The 25129-nt window shown below is 41.0% G+C and overlaps 1 protein-coding gene across 1 annotated transcript in view; it reads left to right on the forward strand.

Annotated features, from left to right (window-relative positions):
* The first annotated feature begins 15557 nt into the window (after positions 1-15557).
* Positions 15558-25129, forward strand: part of LOC145392677 (epidermal retinol dehydrogenase 2-like) — a 150504-nt gene continuing 140932 nt past the window's right edge. Inside the window, exon 1 of the mRNA XM_080266988.1 lies at positions 15558-15619. The gene's annotated coding sequence lies outside the window, so the exon portion shown is untranslated. The remainder of the gene's footprint in view (positions 15620-25129) is intronic.

Raw genomic sequence — 25129 nt, forward strand, 5'->3', positions numbered from 1 at the left:
ACCCTTGACCTTTTCTTATGACCTTGATGTTTGATTGATTGTTCTAAAAATTGAATCATTTTATCCCAGCCTAAACCTGAGCACTTCTACAAAATATGGACTAAATCGGCTGAAATCTGTATGAGTTATTTTGTCCACAAACACACTCTGATAAAACTTTGATCTTGCCCTGAGCCTTTTACTTTGACTGATTGTTCTTAAAATCGAATCCCATCGTTCTTGCCTTACCCTCAACCCTTCCAAGTTTGGTCTTAATCGAATATAAGTTGCTTAAGTTGACCTTGATAGAACAAAGTTTAACCTACCCCTGTGACCTTGACTATTGCTCTAAAAGTAATAGGTTAACCCCTTGGCTGACCCATAACCCTTCCACAAAGTTTGGTTAATATCAGATCAGCACTGTGAGATATTTTATTCACACACACACACACACACACACACACCACACACACCACAAAGCCCGCCAGGAGACAGGACGTGTGTGCTAGGCAATCCCTAGGTCCTGTTCTCCCCACTTACTGTTTTTTAACCAGCCCATACCCCACTGACCGGGCTAATGTATGGCCCGGCCTGCAATAAAGTTGCAGGAAATCTTTGAACGAACGAAACACACACACACACGGAGGTAGACGTCCGTTACCGGCGCTCCATACCAGCTCAACACGGCCAGAGGCATTACCTAAATAAGTATCTTTGAATGAGTCAAGCTCTGTACCAGGTTAGACTAAATGATTTTTCATTATTAAAAGGAAAAGAAATAATAAGTTTAAATAAGACTGGTTTAAACAACAAAGAACCACGATGCGTTGAGTCAGCTGGGTTTGTTTATACTACAGCAACACGGGGAAAGCGTGCATACTATGTAAGTACACACTCTGTTCATTTAGTATTACAAAATGGATCCATACTTCAGTAAAAACAAATTTGGAAAAGAAAAGGGATAAAAGTAAAAAGCAAAATGATGATTTCTACCAAGAACTGGTTGAAGTGGAGACTCACAATAGACTGGTTGAACGTGTACACAAACTAGAAATGGCTTTCAAAAATGAAATTGATGAAATAAAGAAGCAAATGCACTTGCAAAAGGAAGAGATAGAAAAACTGGGAAGGGAGGCCAATAAGAAAGACACAACCATCAGTGAACTAACAGTGGAATTGAATACGCTTAGGAAGAAAGTGAGTGAAATGGGAAGTACAGTAGTTAATCACGAGAGTGTTATGGAAGAGTTAAAAAATGACACAGAGACAATTAGACAAGCAAGCAGTCTTATGGACCAGAGCAGTGATATTGAGGAGAAGATAACACAGGTGAATGAAGCTGTGCAAAGCTACAAAAATGATGTAGAAACCACGTATGCTGAAATGGTGAAAGTAAAGAAAGACTTAGAAACAAGGGTGGAGGAAAAAAACATTAAAAAGGAAGTGAAAAGAATAATCCAAAACAATCCAAAGTTAGTCAGAGATTCAGTAGAAATAAATAAATCAATAGTAATCACTGGTATAGAAGAGGAAGAAATTAAAAACAAAATCACTAGAGACAAAAAGGAGATGGCAAATGTAATGAGCTTACTGAAAAAAGTGTCAGAGGAAATCTGTAGTAAAGACATAGAGGAACACAAAAGGTTAGGGAAATACGAGAAAAGCAAGACAAGACCTCTAAAGGTGACTTTCCAGAGTGTAAACACTGTGGAAGAGATACTAAAAATGCAAAGAATCTTAAGGAAAAAGAGGAGTTCAAAAATGTATGGATAAAAAGATGCCTAACACAAGAGGAACTGGAATTACTGAAAGAGAAAAGGGAGGAAGCAAAAACAAAAAATGAGGGAAGATCAGAAGAGGACAAGAAGAAATTTTTTTACAAAGTAATAGGATTGCAGGTACGAAAGTGGTACACAAACAGGATGGAAGAAAAAGGAGGAAGTTAGTAGAACCATGTCATGACAAGTATATAAACAAGATGATAAAGTTGATGTACTCAAATGTGGATGGAATGATATCTAAATTACTAGAGATGAATAATTATGTCAGAGAAAATGAACCACAAATAATATGCCTAACTGAGACAAAATTAACACCAAGGATATCCAATGACATACTAAACTTAGAGGAATACAATATATGGAGAAGAGACAGAAATTTAAAAAAAGGAGGAGGAATTATAATATTAACTAAGAAAAATCTAAAAGTCAAGGAAATAAACCTAGATATACCATCACAAGTAGAACTGATTGCAGTAGAGATCGACACATCTGAAGGTAAAGTAATTGTAGCCAGTTTGTTTATGCCACCCAGTTCAAACACATGGGAAAGAGACGAATATGAGGACCTGGCAGAGAGTACAATTCAGAGTATAAGATCCTTGCTACATAAAATGGAAGAGAAATCGGAAAGAATTATACTAACTGGGGATTTCAATACAAATATAAATTGGAATACTCTAGATATAAATAGCCAAGAAAGCTGTTGGGACCAAAAGCTCCTGGATCTCGTACAAGAGTTTTTCTTAACGCAACATGTGAGGGAAACCACTTCAGTGCTAGATCTAATATTTACTAGGCAAGAAAATGACATTGACAGTTTAATATATCACCCTCCACTCGGCAAAAGCGATCATGCAGTACTAAATTATAACTTCAGGATAGCATATGACATAGTAAACAGCAATGACAGTTACAAAAAGAGACTAAACTATAAAAAGGGAAATTATCAAGACCTAAAGAAGTATTTCTTAGAAGTTGATCGGGAAAATGAGCTTAGAGGACAAGATTTAAATGCTGTATATAAAAAATTTTGTGAATGTTATGAAATAGGAGTCCAGAAGTACATCCCACAGCACAAAGAAGCAGATAAGAAAATACAGAAATGGTTCAATACAGAATGTAAAAAATCAAAAGAAAGAAGATATTTGTTGTGGAATAGATACAGAAGACACAATAGTGAAAGGGCGTATAATAATTACAAACAGGCAAGAAACGACTATACAAGAATAAGGAGGGAAGCCCAAAAACAGTTTGAGGAGGATATAATAAATAAAAGTAGTGATCAACCAAAGCTGTTTTACAGCTACAGTATATCAGAAGCAAAACCAAAGTAAAAGATATAATACAATCCATCACGGACGAGGGAATCACTTATACACAGGAGAAAGATATTTGTGAAGCACTAAATATGAATTTCCAATTAGTTTTTACAGAAGAAAACAATTTTGAGAGGGAATATGTGGAACGCGCATGTCCACACACACTACCAGATATACAAATAGCAGAAAAAGTAATACAGGAGGAGTTAAGTAGATTAGACAGAGGAAAAGCAAGTGGTCCTGATGAAATTTCATGTTGGGTGTTACGAGAATGTGCAAAGGAGTTAAGTAAACCATTATTTTTAATTTTCAAGAAATCCTTGAGTCAAGGGAAACTACCTGATATTTGGAAAAAAGCAAATATAGTCCCCTTATTCAAGAAAGGAAATAGACAAAATCCTCTCAACTACCGACCAGTATCACTGACCAGTGTTGTAAGCAAGGTATTAGAAAAACTTATAAGAAAAGCTTGGGTAAATCATCTAGAAGAACACAGCATGATAACAGAAAGACAGTTTGGTTTCAGAAAAGGAAAAGCATGTGTTACTAATCTGTTGAGCTACTATGACAGAGTAACAAACACAATACAGGAAAGGGAAGGATGGATGGACAGTATCTATTTAGATTTCAAGAAACCTTTTGACACAGTACCACACCAAAGACTTTTATGGAAGCTGTACCATCAAGGAGGAATTCGAGGCAAACTGTTTTGTTGGATGCAAGACTTTCTCATAAAAAGAGAAATGAGGACAGTACTAAGAGGAAACTACTCATCATGGAAAGAAGTGACTAGTGGAGTACCACAGGGTTCGGTGCTGGCACCAATCATGTTTCTAGTGTACATAAATGATATAAACAGTAACACTGGAAATGAGAGCTATCTGAATATGTTTGCAGATGATGCAAAAATACCAAGGAGAATTACTAGCACAGACTCTTGTAGGGAGCTACAAGAAGAATTAAATAAACTTCATGAATGGAGTAGTACATGGCAAATGGAATTCAATGTGGACAAGTGTCATGTAATCAAGTTTGGTAAAAGTGGAAAAAGACCTGATTGGGATTATAAGTTAGGAAATAAAACCCTATACACATCAGAAAGAGAGAAAGACCTAGGTGTGATTATCAATAACAGACTATCTCCGGCTGACCACATCAGCGGGAAGGTACGGAACATGTATACACTGCTTGCAAATATGAGAATAGCATTCACATACATAAATGAAGACATGCTAAGAAGGATAATAACATCATTCATTAGACCAACCCTGGAATATGCATCAATAGTCTGGAGTCCTCATCTCAAAAAGCATATAGACAAGATTGAAAAAGTTCAAAGGGCCGCTACAAGATGGATACCAAGCTTAAGGGACCTAAGCTACGAAGAAAGACTAAATAAACTGAATCTACCAACACTACAGGAGAGAAGGAAAAGAGGTGACATGATAATGCTATATAAGTGCATATCAGGAAAGGAGAAAATAGACATAAATGTTTACTTAACATATGGAGAAGCATCAGCAAGAGGACACCGCAAAAAACTGCATAAGAAGAGAGGTGATAAAGACGTAAGGAAATTCAGTTTCCTAAACAGAGCAATTGATCAATGGAATGCACTACCGAATGAAATAGTGTGTGCGAAAACAATTCACAAATTTAAGGATATGTACGATAAATATGGTCTAAGACACGGGACAATACGAGCTTGACTCATTCCTGTAAAGATACAATTATAGTAGCCGCAGCGAGAAATGAACGCTGTGGTGGGGCAGCCGGTCATCCGGGGATTCCCCCACGGTAGCCATATCTACATGTCACCGACCATAGAGGTAGGATGTCACCAACCATCGGCCACCGCTGCAGCCCCGCTCCATGATCCTTACCCTGTGTCTCTGGCTTTCTCTTTCTCTCTCAGTTTCTATATAAACTGGTGTATTTCCGAAACTAATTATGAAATTATTATGACTTTTGTTCCACACCACCACTGAGGTAAAAATCAAGGAGAGTTTTCTGTATAAAGGTTTCCCCCCCCTTGTCTGAGGGCAGGTCAGTTCTGGCGAGTGTATAATTATAGGTCAGGCGGAGGTATCGGCAAGGCCGCACTCCCCCGCTCATATGCCACATTTAGGAGGGGGGGAAACCTTTATACAGAAAACTCTCCTTGATTTTTACCTCAGTGGTGGTGTGGAACAAAAGTCATAATAATTTCACAATTAGTTTCGGAAATACACCAGTTTATATAAAAACCGAGAGAGAAAGAGAAAGCCAGAGACACAGGGTAAGGATCATGGAGCGGGGCTGCAGCGGTGGCCGATGGTCGGTGACATGTAGATATGGCTGCAGTGGGGGAATCCCCGGATGACCGGCTGCCCCACCACAGCGTTCATTTCTCGCTGCGGCTACTATAGGTAAGGTAAAGTAAGAACACACACACACACACACACACACACACACACACACACACACACACCGAACAAAGCATAGCACCTTATTGTTTGTTAGTCATATGTAGCCCGTTCATCAGAGGACGTCTTGTTTATTATATCATTGCTGCTGCAACACAATTTTCCTCGATTCATGGGACTTATTTTCGAAGTGGAGTGTTAGGTTTGTCCACCAGTTTGCTTTATGCGTCTGCCTGAGTTGGGTAAGTGCGTCTGGAAGTGGAAAGCATGAAGCATTAAAACTACTTCATTGAACTGAAAGACACAATTTCATCATTTACTCCTATGTCTAATTAAAAATGGAGTGCGTAGGATCCAGAATTATGGAAACGAAAACAAGACCCGATGAATAATAAACAGGCTGCCACTTGCACAGGCCACACACCCCTTCACTCATCACTCTGCTCCGCCTCACAAAGCCTTACATGACCGGCGCATTCACGAACATACCATCAGTTTCCCTTCGTAACCAACATTTATCTTTACAGGAAAAAAAAAAAAAAAAAAAAAAAACAAGAGACATGAGAAGAGTCTATACTCCCGTTTCCTTCCTCATCCTGCAAAAACAAATCCTAATGACACGATATAATAGTCTCATATTTAAGATTCAGGAGGAAGAACAAGAGACAAGGGAAGATTCTGCACTGCCCTGTCTCTGTCCTTGCAAATACAAATCATAATTATGTAATTTTGTTTGTATCTGGATTCTTGTCAATTAGATCGCGAGTTTGAATCTAGATTGTAAGTGGGAGATATTAATTAATCCTCTCGTGGTCGGGACAACTCTCGTAATCTTTTTCAGATAACACCAAATGGTGGGGCGGGTGAGTCCCACGACCATGGAATGTTAATGTCACTATTACCCTCTTGGGGTCGAGGCAACTCTGGTACTGTATTCAGGCTCACAGCAAACGATTTTGTTAAGCTGAGAATGACTTTTAATTGATTTAATTTTGTGTTGCTAATATCAGTACCCACCAACATAGCACAGTTCCATCGCCCTTTTCAGTACGCAGCGCTACGTAAGTTCCTCATCAGAGTAAACAATATCCAGACTGGTAGCATGTGATGCTGTGCATGAATATACTCTCTTCACTGTAACTTGGTTTATGGCAACGGCAGCACCTCATTTATACCTTTTGAAGACTGCATACCACGCGCTAGTTACTTCTTTATTAACGCACGGGACTGAATCTTAAACACGGAATGTATCACGCCTGTGGCACAATACCTCAAGAGCTGCTGGAGGACGACACAACCTTGGCCGACTATGGTAAGGTTTAGTGTGGGGGGTAATGGGTATGTAAGGTAGAGGCTTCAGCTGCTGGAGCAGTTTGTTGTACCTAACAGTAAATGCAAACGGGCAGCTGCTGCTCGTCACAGTTCCCTGCACGCTGATTGGTCTTGATGCAATTGGCCGGCATACAGCGCCATAGCCTGCAGAGCCGCCATTGTGTCCTCTTAGAAAAGTCACATTTTATTGTTGATGAAACTATGTAGAATCATTACTGATGGCACACATGCACGACTGAATCAGCAGTTGGACATGCAAAAGTGTGCATGGTGTGATGCATATACACGCATCCTGTTGCATTTACTCGATTTTTTTTTTTTTCATTTCCATCCTTCTGCTCTTGATTCGCTACTGAAAAAAAAAAAGAGTAATGGAATATGGACTGTTTATACACAGAGAAATCCAACCTTTCAAATAAAATTATAAGAAATAAAATAGATTAATACCATGCTGCTAGTGCCGTATTTACTCAGTAAGCACAGTAGGCACATGGCTATGGGACGCTAAGGTCAGGGCACCCTGCAGGTTGACTTTTGTGGTATATGCAGGAATCGTTACTGTTTTAAGAAAACAAATTCATACTTTTTTGTAAGAGACATTCCAGATTTTGTGGTCACGGGGCGTCTACCATGACCTTACTCGATGTAATGATGTCTTGAGGTAATTCAGCATAATATTTTCAAAACTATGTTGATATTAACTCACTGGAGACACTCTATACACACCTCTACAAACCCACAGTCGGTGACTATTTCATGTGCTCCTTTGCTGTGTTTAAGTTTGATGTGCACACACATGTTAATCAGTTTCGATCCAGTTTACTTGAGTGTTTTTGCCTTAACTCACCAGACGTAGCATTTTAGCGTGTGAATATGATTTTAGCTATTTTTTACATCACTTCTGGTGGTACTCAGCTTAGGTAAGATAACCATTCGTCATGGTATAATTACAGTTATCATTGTCATTTGACAAAATTTGATAAAAACTTAAATGATTTTCCCATAACTGAATTATATTATTACCGTATTATTATATTAGCATCACTTACATTTAGGAAGTCTAGATGATGATGCTAATATAAAAAATAACGTGCATCATGAGATATTTCAAGAATCCGTATATTCATATTTTGTGTTAGTGGGGAACAAGTGCTCGTGGGCCCTTCGGGCCCCTCGCTCTTGCTCCTGCGGAGGGCTGTCGCGTTTATGTGCTGTTCTGTGTAATGTTGTCACTTTGATTTTTTGCAGCTAACCAATTGATCGTGTTATTTGCAGCTTCGGTAATGGAACCCAGTTTATTTTAATTCTACCACTGGGCAAAATATTCAACGGAGATCCTATGCCGGGCGCCAGAAGCGGTGTTTTTTGGTCAAATTTGTGATCACTCATTAAATATAGTAAAAGTTTTTCAATCGTGATGGGACCAAGTTTTTTCACATCAGCGAATTTTTTGCGATTTCTGTGCCAATTTTGGTGTGATTTGAATGTGTAGTTTCGGCTGCCCAAAATACACACACACGGACAGACACACGGCTACTGCTGTAGTATATTAGATGTATACTGTATACTAATCCTTAACCGACGCTTGCGTTACCCTCCTTTATATAAGGTGTAAAATGTCTTGTATATATATTTAATTTTCCAGCAGCTTATAGAAACAAACAAGTCTCAGATGCCGTTCTGAAAAATTTATTCTTATGCAAAAATAATGAAGACGAGACCACATCAAGGATAGAGTCACGTGATGAGGAGGACGAAGGTGGTAAGGCAAAACAAAGTAGATCTACAGTATACAAAAATTCGTTGGTATATGAGGTAAAGTGTAATGAAGTTAATCTGTACAAAACTTGGATTTAAAAAAAAAAAAAAAAAAAGAAAAAACACGCATCTCCTCCTCCCATCTTTCATCACGATCTTGTATCTTTATAAAGTCGGCATCCATGAGAACGCACACACCACAGCAAGAGACATCGAAGGCGAAAAGCGAAGTTTATAAAGAGGGTGGAGAGAGGTAGAATATGGAACCAAAGATGTGGTACTGAAAAGGAGAGAGAGAGAGAGAGAGAGAGAGAGAGAGAGAGAGAGAGAGAGAGAGAGAGCAGCGCAGGTAGTATTATAAAAATAGGAAGGCCGAGGGTTGGCCAAGTCCAGGAACTGTACAACACATAACAACATACGAAACCACAGTATTTTGAATGTAACGTCCTTAGCCACTACAGTAGGGTGGTGGTATGATGAAGTTGTCCTCCTGGCCCCAAACACAAACACGCGGTAACATCTCGTGTACACCACACACTAAAACCATCCCACAAAACCATATTGGGAATACAATGTCCTTAATCACCATATAACCAACACAGGCTTTCCTGCCCTCTGTCAAGAGTATACTTGCTATGAGTGTTTCCAAAAGAAAAGAATAAGGTATATATATATATATATATATATATATTAAGACCTAGAATTCAGTGATAACTCCGAGTCCTACGTGAGGAAGAGAAACTATCCCCTTCACCCTACATCGTACCGATCGAGTCTGCTTCCATCAGAAAATGAGGTAGATTCTCTTTCTTCACAAAGTGGTACAGAGATGGCTTCATACACGTGGGAACCTGTGTGGGGAACTAACTATAAATGAACGGACAAGCAAACAATCCGATGAGAAAGTCACCACGCCTTTGAAGTCGCTTCTACTGAAGTCGAGGAGTAATGTACCCAACCTCAGATCTTTAAGTCTGCAATGATTCTTTCCATCAGTATTTAAAACACCTGGGTATTATTGCAAGTGGCTTGTGAGCTGACTTCCTGAAGATGTATCCTAAATCAATCGCTACAAATGAGAAACATATTTTGGCCCTGGAAAAAAAAAAAAATGGTCACTTCAAAGCTGGGATGCCATTCCAGGTGATTTATATGAATCCATCTGAAACCGCCACGAGGCATGTTCAGTGCCTATGACAAGCTGCTGCCTTGTCAGTTTCTCTCTCTCTCTCTCTCTGCAGTAGCCGAGGTTATGCTCCCACAAAATACATTATAGCTGTGTCCAAGAAAGTTAACTCAGCAGAGCTGGCAGGATGTGACAAATTAACAAGACCGTGACGGTCAGAGTGATATAGAGAACATGCCAGATAGTGTGTAATTTTGGTGGAGCAAGGCAAGAAGTTGTACAGTTCATGACAATATTTGACAGCAGTGTCATACCTCAACATATGACAGACTACATCACCAGTCTACTGTTGTGATAATTATTACCGCTAGGTCCAGCAGGAAGTATAAGAGTAGTTACAACATTTATTCACAAAGTTTCAACCTGTGCGGGAATATCTTTACAATAAACAGGGGCTTTCAACAATACATTTATCTTCAAAAGTCAACTGTCTTTATTTCTAATGCAAAATTTTGTTTTATATTAGATATTTAACCAGTTTATCTTTCACTAGCAAGCTGAAGTCCACCACTAATACAAATGAAATGTCTCAGGTATATGTGTCTAGATCTATATTCACTATATATCGATAATGATAAAGGTATTATTATCAATCTACTTACACCGTGACCCTCTATGAAACCTGGTGGACTATATGGTGATAATGAAAATATAAAGCCCAGCACGAACACCGAAATGTGAATTATGCTAGTCATGCCTGGAACTATATCAATAATACAAACAGTAACAAAATTATATCAGGTATCCAATACATTTTATCCAGACAGTTCATTATGACAGCTCATGTCCATAATATATAATAACTCACCGAGTGCCACATAACCAATGCCTGAAGCAGGGCCGTGCACAGGATATGTCAGATAGGGGGGGCTCAAAGTTGACGAAAAGGGCATTGGCACCCCCTGAGAAGTTTTTGGTAATTTATTAAAAATTTACATTTTAGAGACCATATATAGCATTGCGGTTACTCTGAATTTCATCTGAGATTTGGTGTAGTTTGTAGTTGTTGTTGGTTTTATTTTGTTTATTTATTTTTCATTTCACTTTTCATTGGCAGTTACAAACAATCAGTTCACAGTGATTCTAAAAGACTTATCCGCCTTTGAGTCATAGTCTTAAAAATTTCAATCACTTCCATATTATTGACAGGGATGTCCTTTTCTACAGCCAGCAGCATTAAATCTGATAGCCTTCCCTCACTGCAAAGACTGCGAAGCTTTGAATTTATATGCTTGAGCTTCGAGAACGAACGTTCCACTGTTGCAGTAGTTACTGGAATAGATGCATATATTCTGAGCAACTCACATAAACTTGGAAAAACAAAGTTCAAGTTATTTTCCTTTATACACCTCATCATTAGCTTCAGGTCACTTTTGAGGCATGGATATGCTGAGTGAAACACTTTTAGTTCTGTCAAAAGTTTGTCTTGTTCTTGTTCAAACCTATAGAATTTGCATAGGGTATGGACAGCATTTACAGCATCTGGCTGTAATTCCTCCCAGTTTGCTGCTACTGTAAGGTACTGGAAGGAGCGAAGGATGATGCCTGTTGATGAGTTTTCTTTCCCTTTGAACCTTCTTTCAATCTCTTGAGTAAGTGTGTCTAAGAACTGATAATACAGATTTACACGGTAATATTCCTCCAATGTTTGAAATGATTGATCCTCTGTTGCTGATGTACAGCTGTATTTGTTTTTTCCTGGCATTTTCCTTTGTCTTCTTTGTCCTGGAATATCTGATGGAATATCAATTTCTGCTTCAACTGCTTTCTTCGAGGCATTCTCAAACATTTCCTGGAACTTTTCTTCTGTCCTTAGTTTTTTCAGTGTTTGCAGCACTCCATCTATAAGTCTGTATGATGCTGCTAAGTCCACAGCTTGCTGTTGAAGTGCATCCGAGGCAATAGCAGTTTCCATAAAAATTGGTGTAGTAATTTCCAAGGACAAGATGAATTCAAAGCTGATGCTTCGAAGCAGCATCACTGCATCACAAGCTCCTGAGTCGGGTGGGCTGGATTCATATATATTTTTGAGGAACTCAACCACTGCTACAAAGCCCTTCTTCAGTGTTCTTAAGAGCTGATTCTCGGCAGGCCCATCGAGTGTCTGACAGCTTTTTCAGCTCATGTACACGTTCGGTAGGGAACAGAGATTGTTGTGTCTGCACAAATGCAGCATGCCGTTTTCCTGAACTTGAAATAAAGGTGTAAAGTTTTTCCACGATGTTGAAGAAGGAAACAAAATGACGGTTCACCTTTGCAGCCTCTACAAGTACTAGGTTCAAGCAATGTGCATGACAGTGCACATAGAGAGCCTTTTCATTCAGTTGAAGTACTCTAGATTGCAGTCCTTTGTAAGGTCCACTCATGTTAGCTGCCCCATCATAACCCTGACCTCTGATATTCTCTATTTTCAAACCATTTTTTTCAAGGAGAGACAACACGACATTTGTTAGTTCTTGTCCTGCAGTTGACGTACTTCACAGATCTGAATGAAGCGTTCCTTTATTTCCATTTCATGTACGTATCGGACAACGAAGGAAGCTTGCTCATTATGAGAGATATCAGTAGTTTCATCCAACAAAATAGAGTATATAGTAGCATCTCTGATTTCCTCAAGAATGGTTTTTCTCACACAAATAGCCAAGGCCTTGATGAGATCATTTTGTGTCCTATTTGAAAGTAAAGATACTTGTGGTCTCTTCTTAGTCGTTTGCGAGGCTGTGACGGCTTCCAAGTGCATTTTTATGACACTGTCATATTTCGCAAAGAGATTGACAAGCTCAATGAAATTGCCTCTGTTTGAGCTAGTTAGTGTTTCATCGTCACCCCTGAAAGCAATACCTTGCCTAGCCAGATACAAAGTCATATCTATCAGCCGAGATAGAATCTCTCTGTTCCTCTGCTTTTCTTGCTCATGAATATGTAGTATTTTACTGTCAGCCAACTGAAAGGCTTTAACCAATGAATTCTGCTTGTAGCCATTCCACCGTATCATACCAAGCATGTGTGCCTCCGTTGCTGCATGATCTTTTATTTTGTCTATGGCATTTTTCCACTTATTTACTCCTACAGACCTCCAAGCAGACTTTACTTGGTGCTTATCTTCAGCCATAAAGAGCCTGCAACTGAAACAGTACATAGCATCGTTTTCTACTGAATATTCTAGCCACGGATTTTTCTCATACCACTGCCTCTGAAATGAACGTCCTTGTGCATTCTTTGGGTAAGAAATAACTGGTTGGCATGGACCGACGGAATTGCACATTTCAATATATTTCTCAGAGTCGTTGGCAGTTAGGCATATTTGACTAACATGGGCAGGGTCAGTGGGAAACTTACGCTGTAACAAATCTGAAACTGAAACTTCCTTATTACTTTCGTCTCGAGCTTTTGCTGTCACTGCTGTGTGTGTCCCTTGCTCTACATATGTGCTGTCGGTTTCCATCGCCTCAGGATTCAATGTTGATGGTGCCTCCTGTTCATCCTTCTGTAGATCTGTGTTATCCATTTTCCTTCCCTCTGAACCATCTGTTGCTTCACCTTGTTTTCTTTTTTCTCCAAACTCTTCTGATAAAGCTTGACTGATTTGATCTTGTGAATCTGCTCGTAGATCATCTTCATTTTCCTCCTCAGATTCTTGATCTTTGTTGCTTCCCGGCTTAAGCCAGCCATAGAGGGATGCACTTCCTTTAGCTGCCTCCTGTCTCTCCCTTTCTTTCTGTTTCTTGGCTCTCTCCTTACGGGGCATTGTGCTACATCACCAATGACCAGGTTGCAACAAACATAACTGACAGTGATACAATCTGACATAAGCACTAACATCACGAGACATACAGGAACAATGCCTAATAATTGTTCACCGAAATTAGTATACTAATCACCGGAACACAAACCACGATGGGATAAACACAAACTTATTGTTCTGTATTATTAATATGAAGTCTATTAAGTTCACATACAAGTAGCTTAGTCCCTGACTGTGACACTCAATTATTGTCTGCTGCTGCAGCCCGGGCACTCCCATCACTGAATTACCCAAATACTCCTATAAGTGTAAACGAACAACGCGATGGAAAACCAAACCTATTTGGTTCATCATAACACAATATATTGAGTATTCTCATACTCAGTACCCTACCAGCGTACTCCTGGCTTCATGAATAAAGGACACTGTTGATAGGAGGGCTAAAAGTAACATCAGCCAAGTAAAAAACAAAAACACTCACGCCAAAATTCATCCGTGCCTCGCCGTCATACACACGCTGTCAGCTGATTATTCCCATTTTCTCTTATTAGTACTATTGAACGGAAAGTCGGAAACTATTTTAAATTTATATCTGAGGACCTGAAAACATTTCAAAGTACAAATGCATAATAGACTCCTACCTTCCCGTACACAGGCAGTCGAGAAGTAAACTTTAAAGAATCTATTACCTGGGCCTTCATGTTATTTAATTATATTTTTCCTCCTGGATACAAAAGTAATACAACAATAACTAATAGACTGATTTCGAAATATCTTAATTTAATATAAGTTCTGAAAAGGGCATTTTTCGGGTATCAAGGGAAAAGTGGGGGGGCTCAAGCCCCTGTAGCCCCCCCCCTGTGCACGTGCCTGGCCTGAAGCCAGGGCCGGATTAACCCCGCTGTGGCCTGGTAGGCAACGCAGACGGTTGGCCGCAACAACATAGGTCTCTTTTTTCCCGTAATTTCCAGTGATACTTTGGCATGACCTATAATGGCCTTTTTTGATGGCCTGATGGGTGATGGCCCTTATCTGGACGCCCAAGGCGTATATTTATTCCACTCTGGATGTCTGGATGGCCTGTAACAGGCCGTGGCCTGGTAGGCAGTTGCCTATTTTGCCTATACCTGGTAATCCGGCCCTGCCTGGAGCATAACCAGGCACGTCAGTCACTACAGTCCATATCGAACTGAGCTGAGAATAAGTAGAACGGATATTGGATGGGTCAACAAGCAGAATCGTCATACAAATAATGCGCCCCGCTTCACAGATCCTATTCCTATTCATAACAATAAATCATTACATAAACAGTAGTCAGTTCTGTTAGAACAAATTGCATTATTATAATCCATCAACTTACATAATTATCACTAAGTCCCAAACAGGCAAATTACCGAACACCCAAACGTAACTCACCGAATCCCATATAATCACAATCGAGTCAGATTCGGTCATACATAAAGCCATCACACAAACCCAACAACCATTTTAATGAAAGCATATTTACAAACACATAAGTACATTCTGGAAATGATGATACAATTATTACCAACACTGCTGAAGATATGGACTGATAATAAATAGATCAGACAACCTTCTCAGCTTTGGTTCTTCAGCCGTCAGTTGAATCATTGTAAACTTTAATGCTTGCCATTTCTATGGCTGATCCCAAGCATTACGAGAATATCCATATGTTTTTAACCGGTGATAGGGTGTTGACTGACTTGATGGGTGACAGACGCACCACAATCGTGAAAGTTGCCTGACAGGGAGACAGCTTTGACATTTTAGATATGAAGAACTGCTAGTTAGGGAGTTGAAGGAGTAACCACATGAGACCATTAAATGCAGGGAGGAGGAGATACAGTATAAATGCCAATATTTACGTAATTTAGTCTAGAAGTACCCGGCCGAAGTGTAAGGAGATGGAGGCAAGAAAACGGAAGATAAGGGAAGTGTGGGGCGAGTGAATGATAGCGAGGGTTGCCAAGTGAGGCAAGACGCATATGCTCCCAAAACAAGGCACTGTTGTCAGTGCACTGCTGAGGCGGACAGTGTTGGGGCAGCACCGTGCGGACGCGTACGCATACACGCCTTTTCTCACCCGATCAAAGGTCAGACAAACATTAGGCTATTCATTTACTCATCTGTGTCAGCTAAAAACATTCATATCATAGTTTGTGTTGTTCATGTTCCCAGTTTGGGCAAACCGAGTGTATAATACCTCATTCCAAGGCGTTGAGCACTTCTGCTGGGAGTTGCCACCATAGCAAAAAAAAGTATTCCTTTGTCACTCGCCCAGCGGAGTGCTGGCATGACGTGTTTATTTAGAGGAGTATTTATAGAACTATTCACCCGTCCTGGTTGGGGGTATTTAACTGTTTGCTGCATTACACACACACACACACACACACACACATATATATATATATATATATATATATATATATATATATATATATATATATATATATATATATATATATATATATATATATAAAATCAACCAATCATGTCCATTGCTGAACAAAGGCCTCCCCAACTTATCTATCAATCTACCTGTATATCTATCCATCTACTTATATCTGCATCACTACCTATATCCATCAATATCTATGTATCTAAATCTTTAACGAGGTATCTATATCTATCTATTTATATTATATTTATGTATCTATCTATCAATCTATCTATGTAAACTTTTCTGATATGTATGATCAATCTATCTATCTATCTATAGCCCGACGCCCTAATCCCGCAAAGGGTGGCCGCAGACAAAACGCCTCCAAGTCACTCTGTCACCCACCATTTGACTCCCCTCCTCCCAACTCACCCCCCCTCCCTCATATATCTCTCAACTCCATATATATATATATATATATATATATATATTATATACCAATTGATTGAGAACCGAGCTCAGCCTAAACTTCAGTAGGTTTATCTTAAATCAGTGAAATGAAAATCCGTCTATATCAGAGGTGTTTTATCACTACGGTGCCCCAGGAGCATCCCACTCAAGTACTCCACCTCTTCCAAAACTGAGACACATAGGCTGCCGCTTTCGCACTCCGGTTTCTCGCCGTGGCCGTTCACGGCATGGCGTCGTCAACTGCAGTCGACTGAAGATTCATATGTAGGCCATGGTGCAGACCTTCATACGGTATGGTCACGGCGAATCTGCCGCCACGGCAAGTCACGGGACCGGACAGACCCAGTCGACTGAATTTGTTTATGCCTTTCTTCACACTACACGACACTGTTTGCTGCGTTTACCCACGGCTGTTTTGTAGTCCCACACATGACTTTTTCGTATACCTGTGAAAAACTGAACTGAAATGACTAAATTTACATCAGTGTGGCAAGAGATGAAACAGACATAGATCATCTATTATCTCTCACTGAGCAGAAGCCAGTGTAATGGGACAAGAGGCTAGTGATTTGAAAATAGTTTAAAATTTTCACGTCATCACTTCTAATTTCTTCAGACAGTGTTGCCAGTGCTCTCACTCTCTTTGTTTAGTGACTGGGTGTATCCAGGGCACTCTGCACTGTCGCCTTTTCTTTTTCCGTAGATATGACATAAAAGGCTTTCAGACGCTGTCTGCAATCCATTGCCTTCCATTGCTGGGTACACGCAACCACAATACACCAGGCTGGACCGTGTTTAGGCGCGGTGCAATCCGTTGCCTTCACGGCAGGACCCGTGGCCCGTGACACCGGCGTCGTGGCTAGCCACGGTCACGGCAAGAAACCAGATAGTGTAACAGCGCTATACCACCGCACACGTGTGTGTGTGTGTGTGTGTGTGTGTGTGTGTCCCTAGCACCAACTAGTTTTATTCAGCCGAGGAAAATGTCTCTCTCTCTCTCTCTCTCTCTCATTGTGTCTGTCTGTCTGTCTGTCTGACTCATTTATTCTTAGCACCAACCAGTTATTCAGCTCAGGAGAGTCTCTCTCTCTCTCTCATTGTGTCTGTCTGTCTGTCTGTCTGTCTCATTTATTCTTAGCACCAACCAGTTATTCAGCTCAGGAGAGTCTCTCTCTCTCTCTCTCTCTCTCTCTCTCATGTGTTGTTAGCACCAAGCAGTGTTATTCAGCTCAGGACGTTCTCTTTCTCTCTCTCTCTCTCTCTCTCTGGGACAGGGTGGGTCAGTGGTAGAGCGCCCGACTTAGGACTGAAGGGTTTAGAGTTAGCGCCCCGCCCAGCTAGCTGACCTGCAGGGAGAGGTAGCACGCTCTCCTGTCACCTAGCGGGGCTATATGATCGATCAAGCTCTAGCTCCGGGAATTCATTTCTCCATTTCTCTCTCTCTCTCTCTCTCTCTCTCTCTCTCTCTCTCTCTCTCTCTCTATTTATACCATGAACCAGTTTTAACCAGCCTAGGAGAAATTTTTCGAACTTGAGGGGACTGGTTGCATATGGTAACACAAGCCTTCCATACACCAGATGTTTCCTAAATTGGGTAAAACCGTGTGAAGACAGTATGACTCAGACTTAAAGAGACCACTGGTGTGAAGGTGTTAATAGTTGATGGATGCCTGTAGCAGGCGTGCATCGGTGGTCCGCGGGTTAATTTTTGCTGTGTATTGGCGGATTATAATGTGTTTGAACCAAGGGAAAGTTGGAATGACCTTCTCGCCGATTCTGCATTAGTTTCAAGTGGCCAGTTTTTACCGCAGATGTTATTTCGACGATTGGTTACCTGTCGTACATTTCACAAGAAAACGCCTGCCATAAATGGAGGTTTTCTCAGTACTCGTCGGGGTCACTTCTATTTCTGTGTAAGCTCAGTATTTAAAAATGTGGTTAGGTTAGAGTGATTAGGTGGTCAGGTTAGGGTTAGGTTACGTTTTAACCAAAGTTTTGTTTGGCTAATTTAGGTGGCTAGGTTAGGCTACTTGCAAGGTTAGGTGGCTGCTTAGTTAGTAGTGCTTGGAATACCTCAGAAAAGTAGCTTCGCGACTGTTCCACTACTCGATAGGAAGCAGTGCACTATAGCTCCTCGCTACAAACAATAATAATAATAATAATAATAATAATAATAATCCGCTACGTAGAACCAATACTTGCAGCGTCATTGCTTCTAATACTTCTCCTTAGCAAGGCCTAAATGTCCCACCGGATCATTCAGCTCATGCCGAGAAAAAAAACTTGAGGTTTTGTGTTACCATCGCCATCACACTGAAAGTCTGCGTACATCATCACAGTTGCCACTGTTTTCTTGATCAGGGCTACAATGTACAGTATGTTTTCATGGTGGTCAGGTGGTGCTGGGACGAATATAATTTATTTGGTCTATGAGCAATAGGTCGTAAGGCAGGTGGGAAGTTTGGATAAAGAATTTCTTTTCTGTTCTTAGTGTTGTATCCTTGAACAATAGCAGTCGTTACTGTGATTTATCGGCTCCCTCTAGTTCACTGGAACACCAAAGCGAAAACATTTCCTTCCTTTTGTCCTGTTGACTATTTTTTTTAGTTCTTCAACACAAAATAGAGCAAATTTTATTGGGAGCCCCTAATTTGTCCTGGTCTCCAAGTTTCACTCCGAAGTATACACAGTCCGTTTTTTTTTTTTTTTTTTTTTTTAAATAAAGTCTGTCATATTTCTCTGTTGTTTCCTTACGACAGATTCATCACAGACGTTAAAAACTCTGCCATTGTCAGATTATTACAGCTGAACTCTATAAAAATACAAACTCATACAATGCACTTCCGGACTGTAATAAGCTAATCACACTCAACGATGTACACCTCCCCCCAAAAGTATGTGCCCCTGAGGGTACGATGATTGTGGAAATGAGCGAGTTTTGCAGACACACATGAATCTGTAAATCCGGTGTCTCAAAACATATCCTACACAATGTGATTTTTTTTTTTTTCGTTTCGGGTTATAATAATTGCCAAAGAAAATATTTTCACTTATAATCACAGGATGCTCCATATACCCAGTGCTTCGTCCATGTTTCAGAATGATACGCTACGTGCCGTAAGACGGCCGATACTTTTTTGAGAGATTGTGCATCGAACAGTACTGAGGCAAGATGTAACCTGGCATACCGTAGTGCTTTGCATCACCTCTCAAACCTCTGGCTCCATGGGCGTCCGGAGGGGGGGGGGGACAGGGGGGCAGTTCCCCCCCTTGGAATTCGACAGCTTCAGTTCTTGTTGAAGGATGATTGAGTGATTTGAGTCGATTCATGCATTCTGTCACCATGCATTTGATGTAAGTAATGTAACTCATGTAAATATATGCCTATGCCTATTTGGAGTGTGTGTATTTTGATTCATTATAACGGCACATATATGTATAATTTCTTTTATTTTGCCCCCCTTACAAAAAATCCTGCAGACATCCCTGTCTGTCTCATTGACATTCATGTTCAGTTTTGTTTTAAGAGAAAAAAAAAAGTGCCAGATCACGTTTAGATCTGTAAATTAATGAGAGAAACCGGCTGTAGCTGCTGTACCTTGTGACTCTTTGGCCAGAATCTTATCAACTTATATTTTTCTGGGCTGTATGATATCAAAATCTGCTATAGGCCTACATGATAGTAAAACTGCTTATATACCGGTATATATTGCTCCCAGCAATCCCGGTAAGATGCAGTACCAACGCTTTTTGTAATTCTAGTTAGCTTTAGTTAGTTATGAATTTTATAAGTTCTCCAAGCCCAATAACTAAGAATGGCCTGTGGTCAGTAGTGCGTTGGATCTTATCTGGACATTTTATAGCACTAATCGTGGAGGGTTTCACTTCTGAATGTGATTATATTGAACTTGCAGTCGGTGAATATTGTGATGGACCAGCATCATTCAGTCGTGTTGATAAGGGGAGAAAAATTGAAGTACAGTATGGTATAGGTAACCAAACTGGCTCCAGATTGGTTAGTCCCGTCGGGCCTCTCTTTGACCACCCGCTACACAGCACACACACACACTCCTGTTGTGGGCGGGAGAACGGTTTACCCCTGTACTGCGATAAAGTAAAACAATACGTAGACACACTTGTCCAGAGTATTATGAAAAGCAAATGGACGTGATTCATGTTGCTCATAAATATTATCTATTTTGAATTACTAAAAGCTGTGTGCTCGCCAGCGCTGAGCCCGAGCACCATAACTCCAGATTCAACCCAGCGCGAATCCGCCCCCCCCCCCCCCTCCTTCGTGATGTACAGTTGGAGAAATTTCCGCACGGGACACTATGTAGATGGCAGCAGCAGCGACGGACAGAAATGGTCTGGTAACAGTGCTGGGGGTGAAGCAGGGGGTGGGAGTTGCGGGGAAGGTGAGTGATGGGGGAGAGGAGGGGTGGTGGTGGGGGTAGGTGAGTGATGGGGGAGAGGAGGGGTGTTGGTGGAGGTAGGTGAGTGATGGGGGAGAGGAGGGGTGGTGGTGGAGGTAGGTGAGTGTTAGGGAGAGGTTAAGTAGCCATTAATTGTGTCAACAAACTCTATTTAGATAATCATTCCAATACGATTTTTCAATTAATAATAAAAGGTAGTGCCAAGCTACTAATGATGGTTCAGTATTTGATGGAATATGTTCAGTACCTAAGCAAACAGGTATCGCCAATACGAAACATTATCCTTCCCCTCCGTCATTCCGTCCCCTCATCGGAAAGCTTTCTATTGTTGACCGAGAATATACAAATATTTAGAATTCATTTCAGCTGCTTCTCATGCAAGTTGTTTAACAAAGATACTGTAACTTTCATTGCAACTTGTATTGAATACCGAGTCTAACATCCTGTAATAGTCCATTTTATAGTTGTATAAGTCAGCTACAGTTAACTTAAGACCGAACGTTGGCAGAATAAGGAAAATACATCCTTCAGACTGAGGGCTTAATTTGTTATCCTTTCATGGTCGTATAGCCACATACCCTGCTTACGGATGGATGAGCCTGGCCATCATACCAGACTATAAATTTAAGCATACTCCAGTCAACACTTTCTGAGGGCCAATACCTCGTATCTTAATTGACCTATATAACTTTATGCCTATGTGCATACGTGCGTGATTATACGAGTATTGCGCGCGCGCACACACACACACACACACACACACACACACACACACACACACACACACACGCACACACACACAGTACCAGTGTGGCTGGCTGAACAGACAAGGAAAGTAAGCTCCCTAACTTTCCTTGTCTGTAGATTACCTTACATACAGTCACACTGGTAACCTTTCGGTTGGCAGGAATAAGATACAATCAGTCCATTTTTCGGTTGTCTAAAGTGAATACGGACATAATATTACTATTAAAGATGGTGATATATCTGACAAAATACACACTACACTCACATAAAATTACCAGCACTATGTAAGACTTGCATTGCTAGAAAATTGTGAATGCTCCTAACGTTTTATGAAATCGTAATGTAATATATACAAATGTGCGAGCAACCAGCCTCTACACACACACACACACACACACACACACACACACACACACACACACAACTGGCGTAGTGGTAATGCTTTCGCCTGCCATCTAGTAAGACGGGGGTTCGCGCCGGATCGGGTGCGAAAAGTTTCGCTAACGAAGTGGGAGGTTGCTGTTCAACTTGAGGAAGGGAATGGTTGTGTGCGTGTGTGAAGGTCACAGCCTTGCCCTAGATCGAACTATTTGAGCTCTCAGCTTTCTTCCTGGAGGGTAATGAGCCATCACGCCAGTCACGTTATCCTGACCGAGTCGGTGAATTACACACACACCCAAACGTATTAAATTTTGGCAGGCAATCCTCGTCTCGGCCCACTCCTTCCACACACACTAAGAGATAATATCACATACTTATTGTCTCATACAACTCACAGTTGAGGAAAATATAGCTGAATAATAATTCTTCCTGGGAATTAGGTCGAAGGAAAGAGTTATTTGTCCTATTACATTTAAACAAGTAGCGTTTCTCAACCCAACTGTTCTATTGTACTGGGTTTCTTATAAACTTCGTGTATCAATCTAGTACTAAGCGTTCCAACATTTGTCTGGATAAACAAATATTATTAACTGAACTAAGAGCAAAAAAAGTCACTGATAGAATGTGTCAAAACCAATGACTATGTTGGGTTAGCACTCGGTTGGCAATGTTCTTGTAAAGCTTTCCAAACTGGGGAACGCGTCCCCTGTTGGAGTGTGTGAGGTAAATAGAGGAATGACCTGAAGCCATCTTCCAAAAGTTGCTATTATGTTGGTATAGGGTGCAGAAGCCTGGACGTTGAGGAAGAATGAAGAGAAACGGCTGGAGAGGACAGATGAGGATGCTGCGATGGCTGATGGGAGTGTCACAGAGAGGAGGAGGAGGAATGATGACATTAGAGCAGAGGCAGGAGTTGTGTCAGTTGTGGAGAAGGCAAGAGAGGCACGTTTGAGGTGGTATGGGCATGTGACCAGGATGGAGGAAGTTGATCCTGTGAAAGTGGCATGAGGGAGTCAGGTGGAAGGGAGAAGAACGAAGGGAAGACAAAGGATTAGGTAGAGAGATGGAATTGATAAAGATATGAGGCAGTTAGGCCTGGAGGAGGAGGACGCAGCTGACAGAAGTTACTGACAACATAAGAGCGGCCGACCCCACCAGGGACTAAGGCAACGATTATATATATATATATATATATATTTATATATTAGTCACAGGCCAAGCAGAAGTCTTAGACTCTGATGAGTCAAGTGGTGATACACGAATCCATCTCATTCAAATGCTGTCTACTCCCACCAAGTCACGACCTTCCCAACCACAGCCAATTAAGCAGTATATAATTCACCATGATCTGATGGATATTATGACTTTAAATAATGCCGTATAAATAAACAAAAAAGTAAGAATATGCACTTACTCTCATAAATGGCTAGAATATGCATTTGCATATGGACATATGCAAATGCATGATTATCCTTAGCCTACTTATGAGTCTCTGTGAGGTAAACTGAGAGAGTTAGACAGCGAGAGACCCAGTATTACACACACACACACACACACACACACACACACACACACACACTACACCGCTCGATGGTGCAGTGGTAACGTTCTTGCTTGCCAACTGGTGGACGGGAGTTCGCGCCTCGCTCAGGTTGCGAAAAGTTTCACTGACGAAGTGGGTGGTTACTGTCCCCCTTGAGCAGGGGGACGGGTGTGTGCGTGTGTGAAGGTCACAGCCTTGCCCTTAGATCGGACTATATGAGCTCTCAGCTCCCTTCCGGGAGGGTAAAAGCTGACGATCACGACCATCAAGTGATCCTGACCGACCCGGTGAATTACACACACACACACACACACACGCTATTGATTGACCTGAAAAGGTCTAGGTCGGGTTTATGCTTAAATTAGTTTGTGATAAGCAGCCAGCATGTGCTTACGATTTAGGCAATATATCAGATTCACACTGACAGCTAACAAAGATGCATTTGTCTTAAAATCTGACATACTTTAATGCCTTTTGTGGTAGAAAATACTAATGGTTGACTGAATCAACGAAGAAGTGGAATATTATATATACCTTATTTTCCATACACAACAGTACATATCTACGTTACAGTTAAGAATGAACAACTTTTCTGAGACGCTTTTGAGGTAAACGTCTGATATTAGTCTGTGTTACAATAGGGATGTTAGAGATACCGAAGGGGGAGAGAGTCATTATAGAAGGTTACGTGTTGGTGATGTCTGTGTTTCTATATCAGCCTTGCATGATCACTGAACTGAGTATTTTTCATCATGTCATGAACCATCACTTTACAGCTTGTTGCTGCTTCGTGTGTTCCCCTGTCATAAAAACACATTCATTTAAAATCAAAGCAAATTATGTTACGACATTAAATGGCTACTAAGCCAACACTCCGCTACCCCCACTCCCATCCCTCCCAACACACAGCCACTCCCACTGCCCTCCCACCCCTCACATCCCACCCCTCACATCCCACCCCTCCCACCACACAGCTACCCCCCACTACCCCCTCATCCCTCACCTACCCCGCACGACCCATCCCTCCCGTACCCCCAACACTGTTACCAGATCAAATTATTTGCCGCTCCTGCTGCCCTCTACGCAGTGTCCCGCGCGGAAATTTCTCCAACTATACTTAGACTCTATTTACCCAGCTAGTAAGTGACAAAGAGCATGAGCATGTCCTTGTGGTGAATAACATTAATCATCGTTCATCAAGTACAGCCCTCTTGACGGAATATCAAAGTCGACCAATTTACTTTAGTGCGTTGGGTTCGGCATAAATTGTGATACCGCTTGGTGTCTCAGGTTGATATGCCGTGGTAGATTTAGGTATTTGCCTTGCTAACTTGTAATTTAATTTATAAAAATGATGCACCATAACTGTAGCACTATAGACCTACCACGAGTGATGATAATAAAGTACAGGTTAGCCCTATGGCGCTTCTAACCATGGTGTTGATTCCATAAGACAGGGTTCAGATTCATATTCAGGTATGAGTTCAAGATTCAAGTCATCCTTGAATTTCACGCTCACGTCCGAATGTTCGGAGCGAGCGTGTTCCCAACCAACTCCAAGCTAGGGAGATGGATGCAACCCCGACGGCAGCAAACAGGTGAGTTTAGAGGACGGGCGGTCCTTCCCAAGTGAGAGACGGTATGC

Source organism: Coenobita brevimanus, chromosome 23 (genome assembly GCF_032717465.1).
Source record: "Coenobita brevimanus isolate Jiangsu-jjx chromosome 23, ASM3271746v2, whole genome shotgun sequence".
NCBI lineage: Eukaryota > Metazoa > Arthropoda > Malacostraca > Decapoda > Coenobitidae > Coenobita > Coenobita brevimanus.